A 7,192-nucleotide genomic window follows, 5' to 3' on the forward strand; every position below is an offset into this window, starting at 1 on the left:
AACATAAAAGTACACACTATATTGCAATTTCTATTCTACAAACACTATAAGATGAAAACGATCCTTGCTTTGTCCATGAATGTATCTTCCTTCGTGAAGCTCAAGATTACAGAGCAGAACTCACAACAAATCTGTAATTAATTTCCTTCACTATTCCCATGAACTAATAATTTTTTGTTTTCTCTCATGATTGCCAAATAAAAATAAAATAACAAATCAATTCTTTTTGTTTTCAACCACATATTATCCATTTGAAGGAAACTATTGTGCTTGTAGGTGCCTTGTGGGTCTAGACAATGTCAAACGTGAATATCTTGTCACTCAAGAGAATTTGAATCGCATTGCTGAGGTAAAATACTTAGAGGAATGCTAGCAAATTTATCTCTAACCTTCTCTTTTGGATCTTCTTCCTTTTTTGCTTGACATGTGTCGTTCTCTTTGTACTTAAACAATGTCATTAATATATTATACAAGCTAACTTTTGCTTTTCAAATTTACCCTTCATTAAATGTATTCAATTTATCCTAAAAAAAGTTCACAACTTTCTTACCATTTTATTAATTTTTTGTCTAACATCAATTATTTTTTTTAAAGAAAATATATGCTTTTACAAGGAAATGTCCCCCCCCCCCTCCTTTTTTTAACACAAAGGGTTTAGATATTAAAAAAAAAAATCCTTTGTATTTATTATTTAAAAAAAACGGACATTTCCTCTTTTTTGAAAAAAGTAGACATTTTCTTTAAAAAAATAATTGACATTTAAAAAAAAAATTAATAAGATGGTAAGAAAGTTGGGAAATTTTTTTGGATAAATTGAATACATTTAATAAGGGTAAACATGGAAAGCAAAAGTTAACTTTATAATATATTAATGATATTGTTTTAAGTGTAAGGAGAATGACACATGTCAAGCAAAAAAAGGAGAAGGTCCAAAGAGAAGGTTAGAGAAAAGGTTACTAGCATTCCCCAAATACTTATTGGAAACATTTAATCCCTTATCAGCTTCAATTTGCATGCTTTTACATTGTATTTTCCCCTTTCTTTTCTCGTATATGTCGTCTATATGCCATATGATAAACATATACATAGAGAAAATAGATAGAGGCTTTTGACTATACATACATGAATACTAAAAAGGACATTCTACGAATAAACAAAGGCCTCAGCTTTATCGCTTCAAAGAAGACTAGCCCTTTTGCACAATGTTAATGGTTTTTTTTTTTTTTTTTTTAAATAATTTTTTTTTATAATTAAGAAAGATAAAATGGGTAGTTGTGTTGTGTTCCATAAAAATAAGGTCCATTATCTGATTTTATTTTTATTTTATTATTATATTATTATAAATATGATATAAATTTACCATATTATCTTCATTTACTTATAATTTCAATTCTTAATGTTTGCATTAATCACAGGGGCATTTTCTGTTATTTTGAATGTTTCACAACTCTCTCTCTCTCTCTCTCTCTCTCTCTCTCTCTCTCTCTATATATATATATATATATATATATATATCATGCATTTGATTGTCGATTGAAAATAACTAAGGGCTCGTTTGGCTGCTTCTATAGGAAGTATTTCTGCTCATAAGCGTTTCTAACAAAAGCGCTTTTATTATAAAAATCTTGAATTTAAATAAAAAAAAATCAAAGTGCTTTGTGGAAAAGCACTTGGGAGTGCTTCCTGAAGAAGTACATAGCAAGTGCTTCTCCAGGAAGCACTTTTATGACCCAAAAGAGCTTCTAAACTTTTCTGCCAAATGCTGTCAGAAGCGCTTTTGGTTATTAGAAAGTTCTTTTAGCCCTTCTAGAAGCACTCCCAAATAGACCCTAAGTACATTGATTGATCATTCTAGATGCGAAGCGAAGCAATATAGAAATAAACATGACAGCTGCATTGATTATTGTTCTCCCATAAATTTCCTAATACTCAGAAGTTCATTTTCTGTACAGATGGAGTGCGCAATTTATGAAAATGAGGTTGGACCAAAAGCAACTTAAGTTCTCTATGAAGTGAACATTATGTCTATTTAAGAGTTGATTTTCTATTTATTTTTTAAGCTTAGACCACCGTAATATATCATATCTAACATTTACTTATATTTTCTTATTATGAAATGTACGATTGGATTAAAAAAAAAAAAGATTCTTGCCTAACTAATCTTGGAGCACAAATTCTAATCTCCACCATTATTGTCACATATGTGTTAATCATTCTTATAGCTAATTTTCTTACTTTTCATAGTCGATGCCAGATGTAAACTTTATGTTAGAAAGTGGGAAATTACCCATAGAATTACACTTTCATATAAGGGAGAAGGATGGAATATGTTGAATACTACCCTATAAAATTATTAGTCGCGTGAGTTACTGCACTAAATATACAAAAATGTTCAAGACACAACATTACTTCACAAAGTCCCTTCCGTTGATTTTTGGTCCACATATTGATGATTTATATATATTATATATATATATATAAATTCGTCAAATGACAAAGTTAGCCTTTAAGATTAAATTACTCATACATGTATTGAGGTTAATTTTGTCATTTGCGTAAGTTTTTTTTAATAATTGAAATCATCATTTGTGGACAAACAATCAACGAAAAATAGGTTTTTAAAAAAAAAAAAAATTTGAAACTTTAGGGGGTATTAATGTAATTTTTGAAACCACAAGGAATTTTGTGAAAACACACAAAGCCTCATAAGGTATTAGTGTAAGTAATTCTAGTTAGTATTACGCATAAAATTTCACTACCCATAAAAGAGATAGTAAAGGGATATGTTGAATAATACCCACAAAATTATTACTGGCATGTAGGGGTGGACATCAATCCAGTCAAACTGATGAAACCATTCGATCCAAACCGTAATTATTGATTTGGTCTCGTTTGATTTTGACCAATAAAAAGTTAAATGGTTTAAAAACCGAATTGGACCATATATCATTTAGTTTGGTTTGATTTTGAGCATTTGTAAATTTGCCTAAACCGAACTGGGGCGTCTACTTGTATATTTATTTATATTTTATTTTACATGTACTATAATTAGATAATAACTTTATGTGGATGTTGAATTTGAAGTTTGGCGGACCTTTGGAGTTATTGATATTTGAGTTGTAGCTATATTAGTTATTGAAATTTAAAGTTTTATATCATGTTGAGTTTTAGGAAGGTTTGATACTCTAGAAAATGAAAAAAGTATGCAGCAAGTTGAGAAGTTTTTGTTGTAATTGGACTAACGGTGTTGAAAAAATGCAAAAGGAAAGAGAATTGGACTTAGGCCCAAACCTACCGAACCAAATTGTTATATTATAATTGGTTTGGCCGTGGTTTTGAGGTGAAACAGACCGAATATGGACTGTGCCCACCCCTACTGGCATGAGGACCTGCCGAGTGTCTAAAAAAAGGTTCCTTTTGACCAAAAACAAAAACAAAAGGTTCCTATTTTTTGTGGATCCAGATATAGTAATATAGTCATGGACCCAAACCGTTGGTTCTAGTTAGGGATCATCATTTAGCTTGCGGCTCATGAGCCGAACTGGGTAGCCTGAGGTTCAATGGGCCAAAACCTAGCATATTCTTGAATTGGATAGGGCTTGGACTTAGGTTTTGAAACCTTCTGCCTGCCCATGGTCTAGCCCGACCCATTCTTCAATTGGGTAAGGCTTGAACTTAGGATTTGAAACCCTCAACCCACCTAGGCATGTCTAGGCCTTTGAAAAAAAAAGATTAATTGGTGCTCCCTTAGCTCATTTTAGACTTCATTAAAATAATATAATATATAGGATGAATTATCTAATGAGATCAGGCGGGCTGGGTTTAAATTTAGCTCAAAGATTTGCCCAAATGATAATTTATCAACCCAAAGTCAACATACCTACATATTAATTAAAGCATGAATAAAGGAGCCAAGCAATATAGAAAGACCAGCGTGAAGCTCATGATGAAGTTATGAAACCAGAGACATGCAAAGCTCATGCTACTTCGCACTGCATACTGCTAGCAACATACGCATGCTATGTGTCATGAAAAACAACATATATACAGGCTATAAAACCATGCATATATACAAAGGTTTTGTTCATTAATTGATCTTATATTGCCTTCTCTTTTCTCATTTCACTTCAATTTCATATATATATATATATATATATATATATATATATCTCTCTCTCTCAACGAAGAAAATGGCTGCGAAAGGGAAGGATCTTAGCCAACAGCTCGAGGAACTCATCAGCTCCTTGCAAGAACAAGTCAGTTCACCCCCATTATATTGCTTTGCTTATAAATATATCTTGCCTTCTCTTTTACGTTTTTACAAGATTAATATGGTAAGCTTTATGAAATATGGTATATGTTTCCTGGCAGGGCATTTTGACCGACTACTTTGACGACATAAAAGATTTACAAGATGAAATCAACCCTCGCTTCGTTGACGAAATTATCACCATTTCCTTCGTGTAGCTGAAGATTACAGAGCCGAACTCACAAGAAATCTGTAATTAATTTCCTTCACTATTTCCATGAACTAATTGCAGTTTACATATATATATATATATATAGATACTAATTTTGGAGAATTCAATTTTAATTTAATTAGGAGTGAGCCTGATGTCAACTATCCTGAGGTGAAAAAACTCGCAATCAGGTTTAAAAGTAGTAGCACGAGGTAATTGCCAATTATTTTCTTTTGCTGGTCATAATTGTCAATTGGATACTTTTTTAGAATATGCTCCCTAATTACTAATATATTACATAAAGGAGAATTATGATTTTGACGCATTTGTGATGTATGCTGTAACATAGAGCGGAACCACCCTTAGACTAGAATGGGCTGAGCCCATTCGAAATAATTAGATAAATAAGAATTTAGTGTTGCTTTTAAAAAATTCAGCATATTTAGTGAAAACTAACGCACTACATTCCACAAAAAATTAGTCTACTCCATCCTAGTAGCTCCTTAAACGTAACAAGATAAATTTATATCTCACCCATATGAAAGTTCTTGGTTCGCCCTTGCAAAAATAATATGCGAAGAAACCATTTCAGCTCAAAATAAAAGAATAAAGGACATCATTGCTAAGAATTTCTTTTAAAATTTACTGGTCTCCTCTGGATCTTTGTATTGTATATTTTGAGCTCAAATGGATTTTTGTATTGTATAATTTGTTGCACATCCTGGTCTTCTTAATTTCTTAATTTACTGCATTTTGGAATTACAGTAATGCCTGTGGCCTGGTTGCCCTTGCCTGTCAAGAGCTCGTTGAAGCAAGTGAAGCAAAGAACAAAGAAGGGTAAGATTTTATTTGTTCTCTCATGATCGCCAAATAATCTACTAACAAAATTTGTGAATAATACTTATATGTATGGTTCTGTGCTTGTAGGTGCCTTGTGGCTCTTGACAATGTCAACCGTGAATATCTTGTCGCCAAAGAGAATTTGAATCGCATTGTTGGGGTAACATTTATTTTGAATCCTTAATCATTTCTCAGTTTTAATTTGCATGTTGTAATTTGCATGTTGCATGTTCTAATATATTCAGAATTTTCTTTTCTATAGATGGAACGTGAAATTTATGACATGAGGCTGTGCTGAAAGCAACCTGAGTAGAGAGAGTTCTTATTATGTAAGAATCATCGACTCCGGAAAATCGTGATGTTTTCTTCATGTTGGCCCTGTAATAAGTTTATTACTTTTATGTTATAGACTTATTTATAACTTGTTTTAGGACAAGGTTTTGGTATTTGAAACTTTTGAATAAGTTCAGTATAAAGTGAACATTATGTGTTTAAGACTTGATTTTCTATCCATTTTATAAGTGGACCGTGTTCTTAGTTTTCTATCCATTGTCACAAATTAATCATTCTTTACTAATATATTATTCTTACTTTTCATAGTGGATGCCAATTGTAAACTTTATGTTAGAAAGTAGGAAATTACCCATAAAATGGGAGAAGGAAGGAATATGTTGAATAATAATAAAATATTATCCCCATTAGTTACTTCACTAAATATGAAAAATGTTCAACATATTCTTTAACAAAGATTTACCAACGATGTGTTTGGATGTGGAAGTATTGAGGAATTTAAAATGATGTAAATTAAATTTTAAAATGTAAAGAGAGTTAAAATTAGATAGGAACGGTAACTCCAACTTCCTATGTGAAGACAAATCTGCAAGAGAGTGAGGCTTATTCATAACCTTGTTGGATGGATTGATGATAATATACTTACTGGCTATGGCTCCGCTGCTTAATTCATGGAATTTAATATTTTAGAACTCTATTTCTCTTGGAATTTTAGAAATGATAATTATTTAGATAGAATTTAAAGTTGGTATTTATGACCTCCAAATTCCATATTTTTTTTCATTTACAATTTCTAATTTTTTTTTTTTAATCCAAACACGGGAATTGATGTATGTCTATTTGGAAGTTCTAACTTTTGTCCAAATCTCAAGTTTATTTCACCTATCCAAACACATCGTAACTGTCAAATTGCCACATAAGCTTTGGTAGTGTCTTTATGTTATCTTTAAATTTGGCTACTATTGGATTATAATCTCCACCATTATATTTATTTAATTTTTCTAATATCCACCATTTGATTGTCACATTTGTACTTTTCATTAATTTCTTTTGGTTGGACGAGAAAAACCAGTCAGCCGATAACGGAGCAGTCTTCAATTTAGTTATGCCTAGCTACCGTTTTTAAAACCTACAAACAGTTCTAATCGAATATTTCAGGAAGTGCAAGTAATTGATTATTGATGGGTATCCCTCTTTTGGTCGAGGAGGGAGAAGAGAAAAGTATGGTTAGTTGAAATGTAATAAAAGGAAAAGAATCCTTCGATAAAACTGAATTTTTTTATTTATAGCCGCATCAATTTCATTAATAAAAGGGCATTACAAGGACATAGCTCTATTACAAGAACGTAGCCCCATATTTAATAATAATATTTTGTTGATATTATTATAATATATGCTTTCCAAAATATGGATCTTCACAGTTCAGTTTATAGTATAGCAGAAAAGCTACCCAGAACAAATCATGTCCATGCCTAGCTATATGAATTGACCAGTCAACGGATCAAATTTTAATATGAATTTGATTTAATTAATAGGATATGGATTGAGACTTTCAACCTCATAATCCGATATCCCATTAACTTAGCAAATGAACTATGTGT

At 31.4% G+C, this 7,192-nt stretch overlaps 1 long non-coding RNA gene across 1 annotated transcript; it reads left to right on the forward strand.

Annotated features, from left to right (window-relative positions):
* The first annotated feature begins 4,096 nt into the window (after positions 1-4,096).
* LOC148921557 (uncharacterized) lies at positions 4,097-5,845 on the forward strand. Its single transcript, XR_016122834.1, has 6 exons — positions 4,097-4,256; positions 4,372-4,501; positions 4,604-4,672; positions 5,226-5,297; positions 5,388-5,460; positions 5,563-5,845. It is a non-coding gene; the product is annotated as an uncharacterized LOC148921557 (long non-coding RNA).
* Positions 5,846-7,192: the final 1,347 nt, after the last annotated feature.

This window comes from Prunus mume, linkage group LG1, assembly GCF_029339155.1.
Source record: "Prunus mume cultivar Tortuosa linkage group LG1, ASM2933915v1, whole genome shotgun sequence".
In the NCBI taxonomy this organism is placed as follows: Eukaryota; Viridiplantae; Streptophyta; class Magnoliopsida; order Rosales; family Rosaceae; genus Prunus; species Prunus mume.